Below are 22,222 nucleotides of genomic sequence, written 5' to 3'. Positions count from 1 at the left end.
CCTTTACCATGCATTTCTTTCAATAAAAAATTTTTGAACTGAAAAAAAAAATATAAATGGATTACTTGTTATACATAGCTTGCAGGAAACCATTTTGCAGTGTAAAAAGCTGTCTGTGGGATCAAAGTATATTCCAAACAGCACATCAATAATAAAGATGGTCTGTTATAATGTTTAAGGATGGAAAATGTATACCAATGAATTACATGGTAATAGTCATTAAGAAGTCATTATAGAATATTTACCTGCTCTGGTGCGCATTTGTGTGATTTGGTCCTCCTGGTTGTCTCTCTCATTCTCATCTTCTTTGGTGATTGGTAAAGCTTGAAACTTAAAGAAACTGGAAATGAAACTCTAGGCAAAGGTTGGATAAGTGATCAATTAACAGAATATGGTGTTGCTGTGGTTTATGTGCCTCCAACAGTGACTGGATCATCTAGGGAGGAAAAGAAAAGATACTAAAAGGATGCCATACATACCTAAAAAACAAGGTGCTAAGTACTTTTTTCAAACTACTTTGTTTTACTTGTTATAATATGAGCAATTCTTTTGATAATAGGCAATATCTTCACATCGTGAAATGTATCCAATTTACAGCATAAAATGATTCTGTGGCATACCATGGATGCAATATTATATACAATACTTCTTCTTTAAAGCCCCACTCACACAAATACTTTAACCCCACCATTCACACCTGAATGAAAATTCTTTAGATAATACTTGATACTCATAACTGTTTATATCAGTGCTTCAATATAACAAACGTACATACTAGTTATGCACTAAACAAACACCACAAGGCTCTCACCTCACACTTAGAGTTCCACGTTTAGTGGATAAATAATGTAGAGATTTTCCAATTGTTTTATTGAGAAGACTTAACTAAATATGAAATGGCAGTGTTTGGAAACTTCACATATCCCTAAAAGTAATATTTTGAAACGACAACTTTATGAATATTTTAAGCAATTGTGTTGTTATTCCACATCGACTGGCACTGAAGTTGTAATTGAATTTTAATTCTGCAGGCCATACACAGTAAATATAAAACATAGAAAGGGAAATTCAGGATCAGGTAAGTTGACCGAACAAATAACCTGTAATTTGAGAATGCACAAAGACACGCCTAGAAATCATCAGTATATATGTCTTTCCTTAAATATATGTCCTCACTGATTTCTTCTCAGTCTCACAATTAAGCAAGAAAGAAGCAATGAACATCATAGCAAAAAATGGTTCCACGTGTACAAATACATCCAAAATCATTTAGCGTCTTTATTCAATCAGACTAATTTGAAGTCAGTTTCTAGTGGCAATTACTTTCAATGCATTGAAAATCCGAGTGAAACGGTTATTGAAGCACACTTATTCATCATCCCTATAATTCAAAGTCAAAAATTGAAATGTGATAGGTGTAACATTCATAGCTTTCCCAGGCTCAAGGGAAGACCATGAGAAGAATGCATTGAATATTTTTTTTCGGAAAGGTCAAGAAAGTACTATAGAGCATCTACTACACATTTGTGTTATTGCCCTGACAGTTCCTTAAAATGTAATAGTAAACCTTCAACCCCACACATTAAACACCATAATTAAACAATTAAACCTAATTACGTAATTCAACATAGGAAAAGTTGTAGGATAGGAGACATGCCAATTATTTGAATCATTGACCCTTGATGGGTTCCAAAGCTGAAATTGAACAATGAGGCTTTCTATCGATTCTGAAGCAACCACTGAAAGGTCAGTATTTCCAACATCTGCATGGATTTGTAAAGTAAACTAAGGACCACAAAGTTACTGAAAGAATCACAGGGCCTCATAAAGCCTGTCTTACCAATAGCAAGCCATTCAAAGCATTGGAGTCCTCATCAATGCAAAAAATCGAACTTCTGTTCAAACATTCAATGCATAAAGTAAAGGGGACATTGCACTGAAAAGAAAGAACTCCGATTTTTTTTAGCACACATCTCAAGCACATCCCATTACATAAGTGACAATTTGGGACTAATGTGGGAGAACAATGATTTTGCGCATTTGTTACACGTTTATTTACTTTCTCATTGGTTCTATTGACTACATTTGTGTGTTGCACATCTAATAAATAAATGAATTATTTTTCTTTTGAAGATTCTGGAAAAACAAAAGCATAAATGACCAAAATCCCATTCGTCACAGCTACTACCAGAAACTGTGATCTGATGATTGTACAAAGATGAAGAAACACAACGCAAACCCAACAAAACATGTCCAAGACATGGTGAAGGAGTAAAACAACTAACAACCATGGTGGACTGGCCTACATGGCAATCAAGCAGTGCCTCAGCATTGCCTGCTGTGTGTTATAGTTCATAATTTTCCACTAGTTATTTGCCATTGATGAGAGTTAGCACTTTCACATCACCAAGTTACACAAAATGGCACACTCTTGCACAATATCCCCCATTTTCCATGGATCTGACAGAATCCAACACAGCTTTTTGAACAGGCATACACGTTGCTGCTTCTGATTAAAAGATACACTGAACTACACGTGATGCCTCAGAACCGAGGTCAGCAGTTTCACGTTCTTCGCAATCAGTCTTTATTTCCATACACAGCCCCTTTCAAAAGTTATTCAGCTATTCCTGAATTAGCATCGAGTATTTGCCCATTGAGCATATGCAAATATACGTGGGTGGCTCCCCTGAATACCCAGGGTACTTTACCAGCAAGAATTTGCTCTGTGTACATGATAGATTATAATCTGATGGCAATTTGGCTCAAGGTCCTAAAGAATTATATAGAAGGTGCAGTGATGCTCATACTGTAGTTGCATACTACCTGAAAGTGTTAGCTTTTTCAGTTTGTGGTATATCGTCCTGGAGCACCTTATTGGACACCTTATTGTGCTATATGAACAGTTGCTTGTGATGTGAGGCATTGCAATGACCTTTTACCTTCAGAAATCCCCAGTTCATATTGGTGACCTACTGTTTGACTTGAGGGAATTCCTCATGGAATGACTTTTGAGTGCATCACTGACTTTCCCTGTGGTATTTGACACTGATGTTTATATGGTGTCATGTGTGCCCCCCTTGCTTTCCTACAGGTACCCTATCTGAAAGTAGGAGAGGGTATCCACGTCTCAATGCGGTTCATATTGTCTCCCTATGCTTCATGAGGTGCATATCAACCTTTTTTGATTTGCATTTGACTGTACGATTCCTGATCACCGACCACCCTTTTTCTCGACTAAACTTTAAGAGATGTTGGGAACAATAAATGACTGCAGGCATCATTTTGCCAGATACTGATTTATGTTGCCTTTGTGTGATTTGGGTTGCATGTTTTTGTTTTTTCAATTTAAAGGCATTTTTAACTGATTTCTTGATTTAAATTTATTTCTGAATATTATTTTCATTTGCTGCTATATTGCTACTCTATTGCACTCCAATTTGTTGTCTTGTACTCATTCTAATGTGTTTTGTATTCTTTTAAGCATGTTGAAACACTGCCCTTCTGTTAAGGAATGTTTGAAAGTAACAAAGGACTTACTGCTCATATTGTGTGTTACATTGATCAGGGTGGTGGGGTGTTAGCACGGTCAGACTGGTACATAAAATAGGCTCAGGCACCAAAACAAAATTGGCCCCCATTTCTGAATTAAAGGCTAAAGAAGTTGCCTATGTTTGACATTTGGGCCAGTTTTTAATTTGTAAAGACACATAGTATAACTGTTTTGAAATGTATTGAAGACTGCATGAATTTGTGTTTGTTGTAGGCAGTGTTTGTGGCACTATCAGGGAAATTAAGAGTAAAAACCAGCCCAGCAACCATAAAACAGGCCTACAAACAGCTGTAAAAACAAGCTTAACACTGTCCTGTCAGACCAGGCGCAGCTCGTGTAGTTCCAAATAAGCAAAGCAGAGTTTTTTCCCCGCTCCTGCTCACCTACGACAGACCCAAGACCTGCTGACCTTCAGGAGGATACTCAAGACCTGGCTGTTCGATCAGTAGCGCCCCCCCCCCCAGCATCTTGAAACCCTTGCGGGTATGTAGTGCGCTTTACAAATGATTGATTGATTGATTGACCAATGGTATGTTGGCGAGCGAGGAAAACCCTGTTAGACCACTTCCCTGCAAGATTTCTCAATACCGGCGGTCGCGGATGGTGGCTACCTCTTGCATTGAGAAACCTTCCATTCACATTTGAGGAAGCTGCCACACGAGTAAAACTTCTACCCGAGCGGCAGAAAGAAGCAGCGCCCTCTTGTACTGTGCAAGATTTTACAGTATGGGACCCCCTCTGCCGCTCGTGGAACTTAGCTTAGGGTGGCAGAGTTTCTTTGTCACTTCACGGAGTTCCATGTAGCGGAACTCCACAAACTCCACTCAGGCTTAATATGGAGTTGAGTGGGCACCTGACGTTTCTGTACAGAGAAGGTATTCCAGGCTCTTCGCGCATAGCAAGAGAAGGATGGTTGTTTGGTCTTCTCTTTCTTGTACTTCCTGGTTTATAGTCTTGTGGTGATGAGTATGCAGATGTTAGGGTTGTTGCCAGAGATCTTTATCACGGAGGCTAAGTATAGTGGCATACGTTTGTGGATTGCCTTGTAGATAAAGTTTGTAGATAATGCAGAACGAACTGAATTTCATGTAGGCCAGTAGAGGATGCCAGAAGAGTTCCCTGGTTGTAGTTGTTCCCCAATTCCCCTGAAATCCTGTAGGGGGTATGGTATCACAATATAGGGGACTACATAACGCCTGACAAAGACGTAGTGTCTTAATCGTTGTTTACAAACAAGTTAGCCCACTAAAGTTAATTAAAAGATGTATAACCACAGGAGAAATATTATTAGGGAAACAATATTTATGTTGTTATCGATATTCTGAGATATTCAAAGGTTTACACTCTGATAACTTTGCAAACTTTCAATTATCATTTACCTGTCTTGCAAATCAACGCACTCAGATGACAAAGTCTCAAAACGGGAAGACTGAAGACATTTGATAACAAAGATGTACCCATTACAATGGATTGAGTTCAACACCTATTTTACAATTCATGCAGAAGTCTCACCAACATATTTAGCTCTGTTAACTAACTAACTACTCAGTCAGTCAGTCAGTCACTACTCGAGGCAAGCTAGGGAACACAGTTATGCTGGAATCCATTTATAGAAGCTAAGAAACGCAAACACACAACTTACACACACACACATGGCTTTAATCTTGCAGAATGTTATCCAATTATTTCTCTTAGGGTTTTACGACAGCAACCATTCTAAAAAGTTCCACAATTCGGTATAATTTTCCCAAATATCAATGACGTCCTTTATCACCATCAATCCACTTGAGAGAGCTAAAGAACCTTTGAATTTTTGAATTTCTTTGTTGAAAGGTTATAAAAGCATGCTGGGACAGAAGCGATGAACTCATTAGGACTAAAATAACGTGTCTTTTTAATAAGCATTATGTGTACCCATGTGCATGAAGTGGATTTAATGATAGGCTACCCAGTTCACTGTGGACATATATGCATTTACCTATTTTTACGGGAAGACGTTTAAACAATGTATTAGCTCTGCATAAAAAGGAAAATAGCATGTTTGCCATTTTCTTTTCCTCTGCCTTAGGTTTTTGAAGAATAACTCTTACATACAGTTTGATCATTAATTTCACATATCTGACTGGATGATGATTCATTTGTCTCTCCTATTTCTTTACTTTACTTTACTTTGTGAATCTCTTAAGCGCAAGCGAATCATCCCCGAGGGGATCTTTCGGCGCTACGGGAGAAGACACGTAGGGCAGGGACGCCTAAAACAACCATTTTTCAAAAGTTTCTTAAAGATGGGTAAATCGCTGCAGGACCTGATATTTACTGCCAGTTTGTTCCAGTATCTAAGGGCCAGATGGCAAAAGGCTCTGCCACCCCTTCTTACTCTGTGTATTTTCTGAGTACACAGAAGGTTGGCATTACTGGATCTTAGGTGTCGTGCCGGCTGATACCACCTGAGTTTATTTCTGAGATACAAAGGTCCCTTCCCCTGAAGTGATTTGAAGGCCACACATAGCATCTTAAAGATGGCTTGTTTCCTCACCGGGAGCCAGTGCAACTGGTTCAACAGAGGGGCCGATGGGGTATGTGGCGACTTGTTTAAGGCAAGGCAGGCTGCAGTGTTCTGCACTACCTGTAGACGCGTTAGTAGGTCCTCACCGGCACCCACCAGCAGCGAATTGTCGTAGTCCAGCCGACTCACCAAGAGTGACTGGATGAGGGTCTTCCTTGCTGACAAAGGAATCCAGGGAAAGATTTTCCTAAGCATCCTCATTGTGCCGAAGCACGTGCCGGACACTGTCTTGACCTGTTGCTCCATGGATAATTCATCATCAATCCTCACGCCCAGATTCTTCGCCCACCTCCTGGGTGGTGGGGGCTCACCCAACACGGGTGGCCACCATTCAGAGAACCAGATTGTCTCAGCCTTTCTGAAAAGCAGAATTTCATTTTTTGAGGAATTAAGTTGTAAAAAGTTCCCCCTCATCCAGACGGCAATACTGGACATGCAGCTTCTGAATTTCCGTTGAGTTGATGTAATATCATCCTCAATAGGGACGATTAGCTGCGTATCGTCCGCATAGGAGATGGTCTTGAACCCGTGGCCTCTGATAATGTCCGCCAGGGGTGTCACATAGGCGTTGAACAAAGTAGGGCTCAGTACTTAGCCCTGCGGAACACCCCTATCCATCCCTGTTGTCTGTGGTACGAATGACCCCACCTGGATACTCTGTGTGTTAGATTCTACTCTAAAAATAACCATATTTTTAGAGTAGAGTCCAACCTGGTTCTAGAATGGACAGGAGCACTGGTATACCAACCGCCAGGGAGCAGCAACAAGGAGTTTGAGAGTCTGGCACCCCATGGTATTAATGCTAAAAAGTTCCTACTGTTAGGGGATTTTAATCATCATTTAGAGATGCCTTCTAACTTGGACTCAGCTAGCTTGATTGCCATAATTGAATCTCTCGGGCTATCTTTGAGAACCTTCGGCCCTACTCACAGTGCAGGCCACACATTGGATGCCATATTTTAAAACATATCAGGTCTGGTCACTGAGCCTCCGCAGGTACTTGGTTGGACTGACCATATGGCACTGAGTTTCTCAGTGATGTCTGCCCACTCAGTACAGAAGGGACAAGGTCAGAGATTATATCGTCCTAATGTGATAGGGGAGCCGCGTAGCAATGGCTAATCCTCCTCCTCGTTTCCCCTGCATAGTCATCCGGAAAGGCCACTGCTAGAACGGGTGTAACATCATTATTGAGCCATGTGTCTGTAAAAAAACATATATCGGGCTTCCGGTCCTTTAGTAGGTCCCAGGTCTCCATTGCATGTTTGGGAATGGACCTGGCATTCAGGTATAATCCCCAGATGCAAGGTCTCTGTCTGTCCTGCCCAGTCCATCTACTCTCCCCCTGGCTCTCCCAGTAATTCTCCTGTCTCCCAGACTGAATGTTGGAAGAGGGAGCTCGCTGTTTATCTGGGAGCCACTCACAATTAGTACATCCCTCAGTCTCAGACCTCTTACCCTCTTCTGTCCACCACTCTGTGTCCCTGGGGCAGTATGATGGGGGATTATGAGCCAGAAGAGTCTCCCACATGTAGGTCAATCTGCTCTCCCAGAGATCCTGCTGTGGGGGTAGCAGCATTTCCTGACGGCTGGTGGCGTTCTGGCACGGACGGGTGCAGACGGGCTTGCTTTTGGTCCACCGGCAGTGCGCCCGCTGCGAGCATCCGCCCGGGAGCCAAAATTTATGTTAGCAGCGTGTTGGCAAGGTAACAACTAGACCGCCAACCGCCTGCTCAGTTTCACCCCCAAAATCAAGAAAAGACTACACTCTCCACTCAAACAATCACCAGAAGTGATTGCGGTGGCCTGGAGAGTGTCTTAGATAGCACCGCAAAATTAAGCACACAATTCTGAAATCTACAATATAAGTAAAAATTTGTTTTAAAAATATCGCAATTAAAAACACTGAGCTTAGGTGCCTAGGAGCTGCCCTCCATACCTTCCTTCCTTGCGTGAAATTCTCTTGGGTCTTAAAGGATGTGCTTAATGAGAACCACATTATACTGCCATAGGAAGTACTTGAATACTTTTGAAGAAAGAGTGTGGCAAATTAGTTTCAGAATCTGTAAGGCCTTAATAGAAGTAAACTTTGCAATTTGTGTACTGGGATGTAATCAAAAATAAAACTAGTTTTCCCTTTTGTGCAGGGAAGTATTTATACAAAGCTTTACTGACACACTTAGCGCTAGGTACCGCACAGGCTGCAGCAGCCAATGTACAAACCAGAATATGTGCAGCAGCAGTGCAAGCTTCCTTCACATACACATAATAGTTGTAGTTCAAGCAAAAGTTGTGCAAGCTTGAAACTCATACATACGTGCATGTGCTGGTTGCAGCAAAGGAAGCAGCAATGCAAGATTCCCTATGTTATGGGCATCGTCAACCCTATTCTGACCCTCATTTTTATGACCCAAAAAAAGTAAACAATATAGCATGGTCTCGAACTAAAGGGTAGTCTGGTTACAAATGTACAGTGTAGACATGAGAAGGTAATGTGCCATCTGGAGATCTCCATGCCTCAGTTTGATTATTGTTGTTTATTATGCTGTGCTATGCTAAGTTATGTCATACCATGCTGTGTCAAGTCATATAATGCTATGTCAATTTGCAATTAGTAAGGACCCCGTAGCAGTAAAGTATTCGGGGTACTTGTCATCCTTAATGTAGGAAGACCAGTGTGTTGGTAAAGCTGGGATTCACGCAATCCTTGTTGTGACCCATGTGATGATGGTACGTGCCTCACAAATGGCTACACCCAAAAGCCATTTTCAAAAATAATTCTAGGTAGAGGGTGGACATTTGTACCCCTTAAACCAGAAATGATTGAGAGAGAAAAAAATCATTATTGTTACGTTTCTTTATTTCTCTTTGTTATGCGTCGTAACGTTGAGAAAAGGAACGGAAAAAAACAGAAAAAACAGTCGACACGTGTTTTGCCCAATGACTGGTTGGCCAAAGGCTTTTTCAAGGCTAGATTCTTTAGGAATATTCGTGAAAGCAAAATTCTTTGCGAGTGTTCATGAAAGTGATCGATTTCAATAAGCAACGTGGTCTCTGCAGTCCTGATGAAAGATGTTTCAAAATATTCAATTTAAATTAAGGGTTTTGTTACAGGTTGTGAATTCATATCTGTGTGGTTGTCTACAACGAGTGCAATAACAAATACAGATAGCATTTTTGCACACACAGTTCCTAAATCATTGGTTGTCTGCATTCATTAAAAACATAGAATGCAAAATAACATGATTTAATTAGAAAAATAGGATACAAAATTAGTAACAACACATCTCAATGTCTAGTCTGAAAACAAATAAATCCTATTTTTTTCCACAAAGGTATTAACTGCAATTTAATTTTGAAATTTTACTTGGAGTTCCACTGGATCATTTTCCTAATTCTATTTCTAAGTAATAATTGTTCCACAAATAAATAAAATAGGTTCTTCCCTTTTAAATATAAGAGTTCTGTTGAAAATCAATCCAGAAAGGGCAATATAAAACCAATATAAACCAATATTTGATGTGCATGTAGAGTTGAACATCTGTAATAACAACACATTGTCATGATCAAATCTCACTGATATGTCATGTACAAGGCGAACCAATCCCTGAAGTGTCGAAATGAAATCATTTCTAAATGTATGTATCCTATAGAAATCATGCTATGATTTCTGAGAATCAGTGTTTCTTACTGTAAGATTCAACAACTGTACCAAGTGCTTCTGCCAAGCTCATCACACCAGTTAGGAGTGGTTTGACTTTTGTTTGATGCTATTCATCTTCATTGGTGCCAGGTCAACTGTTATGATAATCTCAAACCCATACATAAAGTCTTTAACTATCGAACTGACAAACTGGTCACCCAGCACCTAAATCCATATAAATTAGCTCAACCTTCAGTTAGGCTACTTTTGCAGTACTTGTTTTCGCAAATTAAAAACCTAAAATCCAGAGCCCCCTTATCAATTACTTCCCTTCTGTAGTTATAGTGGGACTTCCAAAAGTAGCATTTTTAAAAGTTTGTCATATTGCAACAGGTCTGTGAAATTATCATATAACTAAAGGTAAGAAAGTACCTTGGAAGCAACCCACTAATATGTGTATTGGATGCTGCTCAACATCCAGCGTAGAATTTTCTTATACTTGGTGCTTTGGGCTGAATTATAGAGAGATGCTCAAAAATGGAGACAATAATGTATTCAAAACAAAAACACAGATCACTTTCACAGACCATCAAGTATAGATAGTTAAAGCTGATCCACAAAGGAATATTCTAAATATACTGAAGGGTCAAGGGGAGTTGAAAATCAGGCAATTATGATCTTAATTTTGTCCCCAAACTCATCAGATGTAAATGCCTATCCACATTTAAATGTCAGGAGAGTAAAGAATGAAACTCATCCAATGAGTAAAGGCATATTGATGCTATAAGAATTCTGCATAAGTTTAAATCTGAATTCGTCATTTTCTTGAGTTTTTGTATTGGTACTTGTACGTTAAATGGATTTACATAAATATTCAATGCTCAGTAAATGTCGTATTGCTGATAGTTTTGATAACTTCTCTACCTGCATTTTGAATAAGTGTATGGGGAAAATGAACTGCATCCCTTCCAATCTCATGGTTAGATAACAGTATGTAGCTGATTACGATGGTCCCACTGACATCGGCCCTTGTGGCACGCCCACCACAGTGCGATGCAGCGGATGGAGGCCTCTTGTGTAGGGACCATCTGCTGCCCTTCAGATGGGCTCAAGGAATCTGTCTGTGCGTCAGAAAGACACCATAATCTCCTAATGTCGGCCGTCGGGATTATGATGTTATTTTACAACAGCACTTCCATGTCGGCCTTTCTGACACGGAAAGCCTGTCGGAAAATGACTTTGAAGGCCCCTAGCAGGTCCCCCTTCCCCCCTGTCACTCCCCTATGGGGCCTGTGGGGGGCACCTAATGTGCTCCCCTAAACATCCCTGCACCGTGTGGCAGGTACTTCATGGTTGCAAACATCCATTACACTATGGCAGCTTGTGATGTGGGCCTTTTCCACTCACTGCACAAGCTATAATGAAATGAATGTTTCCCAAATTGCAAGGTCGGAAACGCTGGCCTATGGTCTGGCGGGTCTAGAATGATACGGTGCCAGGTGGGCGGAAGTCCGTCCGACATCGTAATCAGCCCCTGAATGTCACCAATGCATATTACACAATAGTGGTGTCTTCATTTTGAAATGATATTTAACAATGCATTTGTGATTAAACTGTGAAAGAATATTCAGATTGGTCGATCACTCCTGTGATGCATGCCCCCAAATATATAATTTACTGGAAAGATGGTTTAGGGAGTTAATGGCCTTTGGCTGACATTTGCTGTGATTTGCATCCTTCCACAGTTGTCATTAGACTTAAATAGAACACAAAATAAATGTATAGTACCTAAAGTCATTATAATGTGGTGTGAAGGAGGAAAAAAGAGGAGGAAGAAGAGGAAAAGACAAAGGGGAAGAATAAATAAGTGTACAAATAAATACACAGAATAAAAAAAGTAAGAACAATATTAATAACAAAACCAATATTAATAATGACATAATAACTATAACAATAACAATACTACTACTAAAAATAATAATAATAAAACTAACAATAATAATAAGCCATGTGCAAGCACCCCGCAAGAATTGAAATGTTTGCTACACTGATGGCATGCAGATGTTTGTGGTGGGTCACAAAAGCCAATGAGTTACTTGTCAGAACTGAAGCTTGTGACCTGCCAGTTAAATGTAACAAATGCATGAGCACAGTAGGGTATCTTCTTGCATTTGTACCTGTGACCTACATGTCACATTCAGTGCTGTGCCAAAGCCACATTAGCATTTCTACTATCCTGAAAGACTGCTGTATAAAGTCCCATATTTAAAAATGTGTGAATCAGTTTGCTTGTACTGTTGCTCTTTGAGATGTTTGGGTAGAGTTTAAAGTACACGTTTTTCTTAAAAATTGTAGTATCTTTGCAGCTGCTGATCATTGAAGCGTAAAGAACAAAAAGTGCAGGTAACCAAATAATAATATAACATACATAACGTACATTTGTTTGTAGAACACAAAAATAATTTGTGTCAAATGTAATTAGATTAATTAATGACAACTATATATCTTTGTAACCAACCAATTGTACATTTTTTATTTTCTTCTTAATGCAGTTGAGATTGTTACAATAATAAAAAACACATATACATTCAACAACAAACATAGTGAGTATCCTTACAAACAAAATCACATATAATCACAAAACATCAGAACAAACTGAATGGTCATTCTCAGCCTGTCCCGACCACATTTTTTAAACAATATATCAGTGGTGTTGATACATACCCTTTTAGGATTCCTAAATACACCAAGAGAGCCTAGGGAATAAACAAATAGCTTTCTTTTGTGCTAACTGAAACGCTTTCCCAGCACAAAAAGTTGCAGAAATTAATCTTTGGTTGGCTCCTCCAAATCACATAGAGTCGACGCATTTAAGCCTGTATAGATACAAATACCTCTTCAAGACCCGCGGTTGATAGGTGACCAATAATATTCAAATAAAAAAATACTGTGTATGAGACATATATTCCAATCCTCTCTTGCATCATTACTTAATATTAAACTACAAACCTAAGTAGACCAAAGCTGTTAGTAACCAGAAGGGAGAATATCAGTGCTCTTTGCATGCACTTAGAAAAATGTCTTGGCCACATTTATATGACCTTTCATTATAGCTCCCAAATGGTTGTGCTCATAGAAAAAACGGTGACCCCAAGATATACAGCCAAGTCAATACTGCATACATAAAACGTTATTCAGTGTACCACACTGCTTAGTGGATAGCTAAAACCATCTCCCTCCATTCAAGCCAAGAAATAATTACAAAATTGTGCTCAACGTATTGGTGGCAATTATAAAGTACACCTCTATACATATAAGCATCCTTAACCCATAGTGGTCCATGCTGAAACAAAGTAAGCATCTAATAAATTGGCACAGAGCTGCGACTAATACAAAATATGATTCTAAGTCTTTGAGTGCTAAATGCATGACAATGTGGATGCCTCCAAAACCTGTTTTCCATGTTTTAACTAAATCACCTATAGAGGTAAAATACCAAATTATAGAAGACTGAGAGACATAGAAAGCCGTTGTCAATGTGACATTATATTAGTTACTATAAGGTGCTTAACAATGCTGTAAATTATTTGAGAATTGGAATGGAGCGGAATGGTGGCAACGGGCTTATCCTATCAAAATATTAAACATAATTTACTTGTCTATACTGGAACCACGATGAAGGACAACCTAAAAAACACAGGAGCACTGTGACCGGGACACTTATTTTTGATGCAGCAAAACTTGGGTTCTCAATGTATTGTGAGACCGGCGGGACACCCCGTCGATAGCACGCAGTGCTCAATGGGATAGACACGGACTGACAATATTATCCATGTTTAAAAGCCCCATGCATGTGTGTGGGCTGGAATGTATATCCTTATATTCGAGTGGCAAGTTACGGCGGTCCTGTTGGTGGAACTGCGACCTGAACTACCAACTCTCAGGTGCATCGTAAACATGAACTCGGAGGCCACAATAGTATTGGGAACATGAGATAGTCATTAAATGGAACACCTCGAGTCACTTGTCAAATGTGCCTGTATTAAAATCCTATCGACATTAATAAAGTGTACAAGGCTACTCCAAGTTCACAAGATGCTCCAGCATCAGGATCCTGCCCAAAGATTGTCAGCAGGGCTCTACCAGCAACATCCCTGCAGTATATGCTTTTTGGCCAGGAAGACCACAGACTAAAACTCTGCCCCTAACTACCCTCTGAAGCACACGGTAGGGAACAGAAGGACCCTGTAGCAGACCTCGCTTCCCAACACCTGCTGTGCCTGTCTTATGACTGAAGGAAAGCTTTCATTGCTACGACCCGTGCTTTTACTTTTTTGTGCTAGGAATTGTTAGGCCTGACATCCTTGGCAAGGTTTCCCCTTAATGTTTTGCCTTCAGTCCTCCTTTTCCACTGCTAACTAGTGCTAAAATGCTTTTGCTATCTACTCAAAACATGGTAACATTGGTTTGCACGCAATTGGCGTACATAATTTACTTGTAAGTCCTAAGTAACGTGAACTACATGTGCCAGGGCCTGTAGAGTAAATGCTACTAGTGGGCCTGCAGCACTGATTGTGCCACCCACTTAAGTAGCCCTTTAAACAGGTCTCAGGCCTGCCATTGCAAAGCCTGTGTGTCCAGCTTAACCTGCAATTTCAACCTGGCAAAAACCTATGCCAGGCTCAAACCTTCCATTTTAATAATATATGTCACCCCTAGAGTAGGCCCTGGACATCCCAGAAGGCATGGTGCAAGGTATTTAAAAAGTTGGACATGTACTTTTAAGTTTGACATGTCCTGGATGTGAAAAACCCTTACATTTGTTTTTCACCACTGGCTTATTACATTTAATAAGTGTAATTTAAAAATATGAAAAGATAACTGATTCATGTTTGATGTCTCCTGATTCCTAATTGAAAACCCTAATTTATGGTGAAGTCAGATTTTAAATTACAATTCTGAAAAGGCCACTTTTAGAAAGTTGCCATTTTCTTGCCTTCTACCATTTGGTGCCTGCAGTCTCTCTCTGGTCACATGGCTGGGTTGGCAGTTGGTATTTGGGTTTCTTCATAGACAGCCACACACAACAGGAGTGTAGGTGTGACTGGATGGGCCATCACTGGCAGGATGGGAGGGAGGAGCTGGACTCAGCCTCACATACACCTGAATAGGCTGTGTCTTGCCTCCCCACAAAGGGCTGCATACCGCCTGTAGTTGCCCCCTGGACCATGAAGGCAGGGCATCTGTGCGCTTAAAATGCATGCCTCTAGAAGAGTCTCCTCAATTCAAAGGCACAATTGTGTATGAAAGAAGAACCCCAGTACACTTCTGGACCTGTGGATACTCTGACAGGAAGGAGGACAGCTGTTCTGCTACAAGGACTGCCACTCTCCTGGATTGCTGCTCTGAAGGAACTGCCATCCTGCTGTGCTCAATCCTGCCTGCTACCCTCTTGCGTGGCTGAGAAGGACTGGACCTGCATCTCTTGAACCCAGAACCCAGAGTGACTCCTAAGGCTAGTTGGTTGGCCCCCTGATCAGAGTGCTCAGGGACATAACAGGTTTCTAACAACTTTGAGCCCAGCACCTAGACTTGGCTATCTGCAAGTTCTGCCCTCCTAAGTAGTACCACCCTAGTCCTGAATCCTCGGAGGTGGGACTCAAGGTGGTCGTATCGGAACTAATGTGAAACCCCACAAGGCCTCACCGCACAGCTCCTAATCTAATCAGAATCGACAATGAGCAATGCCAAGCTCCGCAAAGCCTTGCTGCACTGCTGCCAGCTCTTCAGAACCAATGCAGAGCGACGCAAGGGACTGCCAAGCTTTGCCGCACAGCTCCGCAAAACCGACGCAAATTGTTGCCAAGCCACACAAAGCCTTGCCGCACAGCTCCTCATAACCAGTGCAAAGTGAGGCCAAGCCCTGCAAAGCCTCGCCGCTCTGCCTTCTCGGAACTGACACCGTACAACGCAGGGGCTTACAAAGCAACACCACGCAGACTGCTCACCAGGATTTAACATGCAGTGTTCAGCAGATCTAGGTAGGTCCTTGTAGTCAGCCTGTGCTCCATCGCGGTCAGCCTGAGCTTGTAGCCCCAGACTGGCGTGACCAGATAACCACATTTGGCACGTTGTGCCTTTATGATCTATGTTCACTAAAATCTTTAAATCTGCATATCTCTGATTGAATTTTTGCTGTTTTGGTCTTATTTCATTTATTAAAGAAAGTTCTATTTTTCTAACTTGGTGTGTGATACTTCTTGTGTGGTGTTTTCACTATTTTACTGTTTGAAGTTCTGCACAAATACTTTACACATTGCCTCTAAGTTAAGCCTGACTGTTCTGTGCCAGGCTACCTAGGGGTTGAGCACAGGTTAATTTGGATTTTGTTTGTGCCTTACCCTGACTAGGATTTTGGCAGTTCCTTGACCAGGGCTCACACCCCAGTGAACCAACAACCCAATTTCTAACATGAATTCTTGCACTGCTCTTCCTTGTGCTCTGTCTGTGCACTTTGTGTGAGGGAAACTCACTTCTATTTTTGTTGTGAGATATATTGTTAGGCAGGTACGGGTGAGCACATGGACCAGAGAGTGCCAAGTTTGTTAAGCGGTCTTTGATTTAAGACCCAACAAACACTGCTTAACTTATTACATATTAGCCTAGTATTCATGTCCACAAGTGCCCAATTTATCAGGTTCTGTCACTTGGGAGGACTAATCAAGTATTGTTTATACTCAAGGGGGTGCATAACATAACACAGTTTGAAGATCACTGGTATAAACAGAAACATTAATAGAGAGCGGATCTGAAGGTTGCCTGGACATTTTGGATGAATGAAATAGCAGGCACAGAACCATGAACTTCATAACATATGGATGAAGGTGTGTCAATTTTTAAATTGCCTTCTATGGTAAAATCGAAAGTTTAAACAGGTAAAGCAAGAAACAAAGTTTGAAGTGAATTTGAATTATGGAAACGCTCCACCTAGAAGGCATTTATACATGCATGACATTGAGGTTTAATATTTGAAATGCCAAGCAAAACAAAGTATGTGGCATAGAATGTTTTTTTCTTTGGTATGTTCATGAGACCATTGGCAATATCAAGTTAAGGAAAATTTGCATCCATGAACATGCATCCAGAAAAACAAGTATTTGCTCGACGCAAAAGATGAGCATTAGGTAGAAAATTGGAAGATGCATCTGTGGAACTTTGTTCTGCAGGAATGAGACAGGACAAGCAAATCACTCAATTTGCATAAGCACAATAATAGTGTCAACGGAGTACTCACACATAATCAATTAGAATGAGGGAACTGCCCACATTGCAAGATAGCACAACGGACAGTTTAGTGGTGCCTATAAATTTCGCAACACACATAAACTACAATACTGAACAACTGCAAAGCTGTAACCTTTACTGGTACATGACTGCAGCAGGCCTAGGTTGCCATTTGTAATAGTTCTGTTGTCTGACATATGTTTTCAGGCAATATTATTATCAAATATTAGCAAAAGGATTTCTGAGTTGCAAGATGAGACAGGCGCCAGTAGCATGCATGCCCGTATGGAGAAAAATATGTTCTCTTGTTCACACCATCTCCATGAGGAAATGTTTGAGAAGTAACAAAAGTATCCAGTTTAGCCACTGCGGCAGGTGCAAATTAGTTCACAACGGCCTTCATTCCTACCCCCGCTGCCCCCCAAAATCTCGATACACTGGCACCCCGATCTGGATACTTGGTATTTTCTGGAATCGCAGTTACCAACTGAGATTGGGGGTCAGAACATCTTGTATATATTTCCACTCCCAATTTTCTGAAATAATTTGGCAGAGGCACAACTGTGAGGATAGAATATACCATTACATTGAAAAGCAGCCCACGTTTTATTCTCCTGTAAGATACTTTTTGAATAACTTGCACATTCCAATGCATTTGAAGCCACCCATTTTCATCCACATGTTCATGCACTGTGCGTCTTAATTGTTATGAGTCCCTGGGTTTCTAATAAGTTTTCATGTAGACCTTACAGTTTCCCCAATTGACTGGCACACCATTGATCCAGTGAATTTGTGTGTCTGGCTTTGTGCAGAGGCACCCACGTATAGTATGTTTTTCCTTGTTTCGAGAAACAATAGAAATTTAAAGTTTTTACGTCACACACGGTCACCATGGGCAGCATTGAATACATTTCATTATCAGCAGAGAGTAACAAAAAGAAGATTTTTTTTAATTCTGAGCAATACTACATATTCCCATGTCAAATCATACGTGTACTGCGTGTTGTTTGTGTCTGCAGTGCAACCCATCGCGTGCATCAGTGTGAAAGGTTCACTGAAGAGCAGTATTAGACAATTGAGGGAAGATTACAAGGCAGGGCAGAGTCAGCGAGCTACCTAATCTAGCCTGTATTTGTTCTCAGCAGTTCAAAGGCACGAGCCTTTCCACCAGTTAAATTGCAGGTTTCTTTGAAGACTTGCCCCTCAAGTTCATTATGAAAACGTCATTGGGTTTTGCAGATCTCCACATTACATGACACGATAAGAGTTCCTCCTTGCTTGAAAAATGATGGTTTAACTTTGATTCAGTGTTTGAAGGTATTAAGTAAGATGTGTTTCACTCTGCTCATTAGGTGCCCTTTCATGCAAGTGGAGACGTATTTCGTAAATTGCTGTTTTTTGTGTCTTTTATTGCGTAATTATGTCAAAAAATATTTCTAATATTGTGCTTTGAATTTGAAGGGTAAAACATGATACAGTACAAAATGAACAATTTAAATACATTTAAATTGTAATATTAACATGCAGTACCATGAGGGCTAATTTTTAGGTTTCGACCTGGGAGTTGCAACTGCGTAGCAGTTGCTCCTCCCACGGCGAAACCTCATGATTCCTACATATTGACTTTGGTTCCGCCTCGGTCTCCCATTGGCTAGCTCCATAAATGGAGGCTAGCCATTGGGAGACAGAGGCTGTCAATCACGCTTTCTTGCGAAAACGCGATTCGGGGGCGTTTCTGGGACATTTTTTAAGCCCCGCCCCTTTGTCCCGGGCCGCGCTGTCATTGGCTGCCGGCCCGGGACACCCCCGTGACGTCATTCCCCGGGCCGCGCTGTGATTGGCTGCCGGCCCGGGACCTGACTTGTCTTTATTGCTGTTATATTCACGTATCTCTTGTTTAAATGAGGTAGTGCGGCGCTGCTTAATTGCTTTCAGCGCCGCACTGTTATTTCTTTGTAAATATGCTCCTCTCAGCCTCTCTTTCTTACTATTGAAAGTTCGTTTTCATGCCTGCATTCTCCCTTTGTCCGTTTTTGTATTACTCTCCCTCTTTTTTGTTTTTCTCTCTTGCGCTGTGACACAGTCTGATGGATAAATTAAGTACATGGGCCTTATAATAATTGTTGGTGGTCCCACCTGCCTCCATTGGCACTTCGGGACTCACTAATGAAACCCGGCACCATTTTACCTAGCCTCAAATAAATAAAAAAAATAAAAGAAGGACGGCGGACACCTCGGCCAGCGTTCCCGCTGGCACCGGCGGGCTGTGGTCAGCCTTGCTCCAGCCGACGCCAGCCCGCGCCAGTCGAGAGTGGATGAACTCCCTGCACAGAGCCTTGGCCTGGGACACCAGCTCCTTGTCCATGGGCGAGCGGTCGAAGGCTTCCATCACCTCAGCCGCGAAGACTGAGGAGCGCCGCAGCATCTCCATCCTAGGGAGAGAGGAACCGCCGTCTTCAGGGGCGAGGAGCCGCGGACCCAGAGTGGCCAGCCCGTAATCCAAACTCCGGCAATCACTAGCCCTGTGAATGCCCACACCGCATACACCTTGCTACCAAAGAGAGCCTAGCGCCTAAACCAATCATGTATTTGTAGTCTTAAACGCTCAGCACGTGTGCAACGCTGCCCGGCAGTTTAAGCACTCTTCCGGGGCCTCAGAAATTCAGAGCGTTCTCGGGTCGGTTATAGCGGACACCACCAACGGGAAGAGTGGCCGTCCCCCAAGTGCTGCTGTTCCAGTCCCGACTGCGTCCGAGTCCTCAGTATCCCCGAGTCAAAATAGTTTAAACTGTCATAAAAGGCACTTCTGCAGTCAATACTCCTATCGCTGCAAACAATGTCCCTGTCACCGGGGCTTAATTTGCACAGCACTTAAGTGTTGGACTCTGTGCCTCAGTGCACTCGGCTTCAAATACTGTACGTAAATACATGTTCTCCCTATTTAAGGCCCGAGGCACTCAGCACGTATTTAGCTCAGCCGAGCCTGCCCCTGTTTGAATGCCTTGATAGGTCCACTGGAGGGCAAAATTAATACTTAATTGAATCTCACAGTCATCAAAATAATCGATACTTTTTTATTATTTATTCTTTACAGTCTGTTGGCTGTTTCAACACTCGTAGGGCGAGAGTGGAAAGGATTCATACCTCGGAGACACTGCCATTTAAACAAGGTAATTTCCCTAGGGGCATTAGGGGCCGTGAAAAATACAGTAAAACAAACAAAAAACGGAGGCTTGTAATGGGAAAGAAAGAGGGGAAAGAATTATATTTCTGTCAGCTGACAAAACAGGGTGAATAAAAAGAAAGCAAACGAGCTGGAGAGGGAGAGAAAAACAAGCATTTACAATGCAACGGTTTCGCCTTTGGAAAAGTTTGAGCTATTGGCATTGTAAATGACAACATTTGTATTTATGTGTTGGTTTTGAAAACAGATAAATAAATGGCATTGTCATTTACATTGCAAATAGCTTTAACGTTTCCAAAGGCGAAACCGTTGCATTGTAAATGCTTGTTTTTAATATGAAGGGAAGCCTTGGGTCTCAGTTGTTTTTGAAAAACAGCGTTTGATCTCGCCTATGTTTGATGCATTTGGAGGTACTTGAGTGAGTGTTCAACTTGTCTTGTGCTGGTGGTTGATGAATCTGAAAGAAGACAGTTTGGAGCCATTTGCGTCATAAGGTAAAGAAGAGAAAGTCCTATGGTGTAGTGGCAAACAATAAGAGTACAAGAAAGTCTGAAGAAAGAAAAGTCTATTTCATTCAGTACAACATTAGGGCTAAATCCGATTATTGTACTAAACATGTTTACACAGTGAAATAAATTCGGAGTTGTGTGATAATTATCATATTTATTTATTAAGCTTATAGAGCGCGACAGCTACCCAAGAAGGGTTTCCCGGCGCTACGAGACAGTGTGCTAGAGAAAACGAAAGTTAATACCGTGAAGAACAGAGGGATTTATTGATTGAACAACCAGGTCTTAATGGCTCTGCGAAAACGGACATAACTTGTTTTGTTTCGAATAGTCAAGGGGAGAGAATTTCAGAGTTTGGGGCCCAATAAAGAAAACGACCTACCGCCCATTCTGGAGAGTCGGACTTTAGGCAAGCTGAAAAAGTCATACGATGAGGAACGGAGACAACGTGCAGGAGTGTACATATGCACCAAGAATTGTAGGTATCTAGGGGCAGTACCTCATTTTATTTTAGGCATGTAGCTAAGAGTTTTGAATTTGACTCTACTCTCCACCCTGAGCCAATATAAAGCACGGAGGTGTCCGGAAATATGCTCTGTTCTGCGACATTTACATAACAGAGGGTACGGATCTATAAAGACCGGCTCAGTTCCAAGGGGCCCAATATACCGAATTGCGGTAGGGCTCAGAGAGAAATAAAAGGCGACTGTCCTGAAGAAGACCGAGGTGACCAGCATTGGCACGTTTATTACGGTTGAAACATGTCGACATAAGCAGTATCAGGAGGGAGGTCTTGTGAGATCCTTATGTCTCGAACAAGACATTTCCCATCCCAATTGAGTTTTTAATCCTGATAGGGGTACCAGGTAATGTCCAATAAAGCACTTATTTTAGTTGGCACCCTTAATCAGTTTTAATGTTTCCCATTAACTGCACTTTAGTCGCACTATTATTTCTGACACTTGGTGATTGGCACAAATCACATCTCATTATATGTTACATGTCGTCAGTGATATATGGTTTGTTTTGTTGAGTGGAATTTTTTTTTTTTCCCCTTCCCTAATGCTCCGCCCTGAGTGTGGCTACACCAGGGCGTATTGCAAGCTGGCCCAATGATGGTAGAATGTCACATACTTCGGTATGTGAGTGAGGGCAACTTTTTCCAATGATTGAATTTCCCTATGTCTACGTTTCGTTGTGGTCATTATTTGTGTGTACTCTACTACCCCTCTTGTGTGTACACTTGAATTTCTGTGGGGGTTTGGGGTGGTGGAGTTAGGAGCCCTCACCCCTCCTTTGTGTTTAATACATTTACATAACAGCCTTGCAGCGGCATTTTGGACTAACTGAAGGCGTCTAGTGACTGCCTGTGTAGCCCCTAGATAAAGGACGTTGCCATAATCTAACCGTGAGGTTATAAGGGCATTGATCACGGACTTCTGTGTGTCACCCGGCAGCATCCAAATGATTTTCTTTAGCCAAC

At 41.4% G+C, this 22,222-nt stretch overlaps 1 protein-coding gene across 1 annotated transcript in view; it reads right to left on the bottom strand.

The window, feature by feature from the left end:
• The window catches only part of ERC2 (ELKS/RAB6-interacting/CAST family member 2), a 2,322,684-nt gene that overhangs the window by 198,409 nt on the left and 2,102,053 nt on the right, over positions 1-22,222 (bottom strand). Inside the window, exon 18 of the mRNA XM_078661584.1 lies at positions 246-436. The gene's annotated coding sequence lies outside the window, so the exon portion shown is untranslated. The remainder of the gene's footprint in view (positions 1-245; positions 437-22,222) is intronic.

This window comes from Lissotriton helveticus, chromosome 9 (genome assembly GCF_964261635.1).
Source record: "Lissotriton helveticus chromosome 9, aLisHel1.1, whole genome shotgun sequence".
NCBI classification, from domain to species: Eukaryota; Metazoa; Chordata; class Amphibia; order Caudata; family Salamandridae; genus Lissotriton; species Lissotriton helveticus.
Note: the sequence above shows the minus strand (reverse complement) of the source record. Positions and strands in the feature narration are given on the sequence as shown.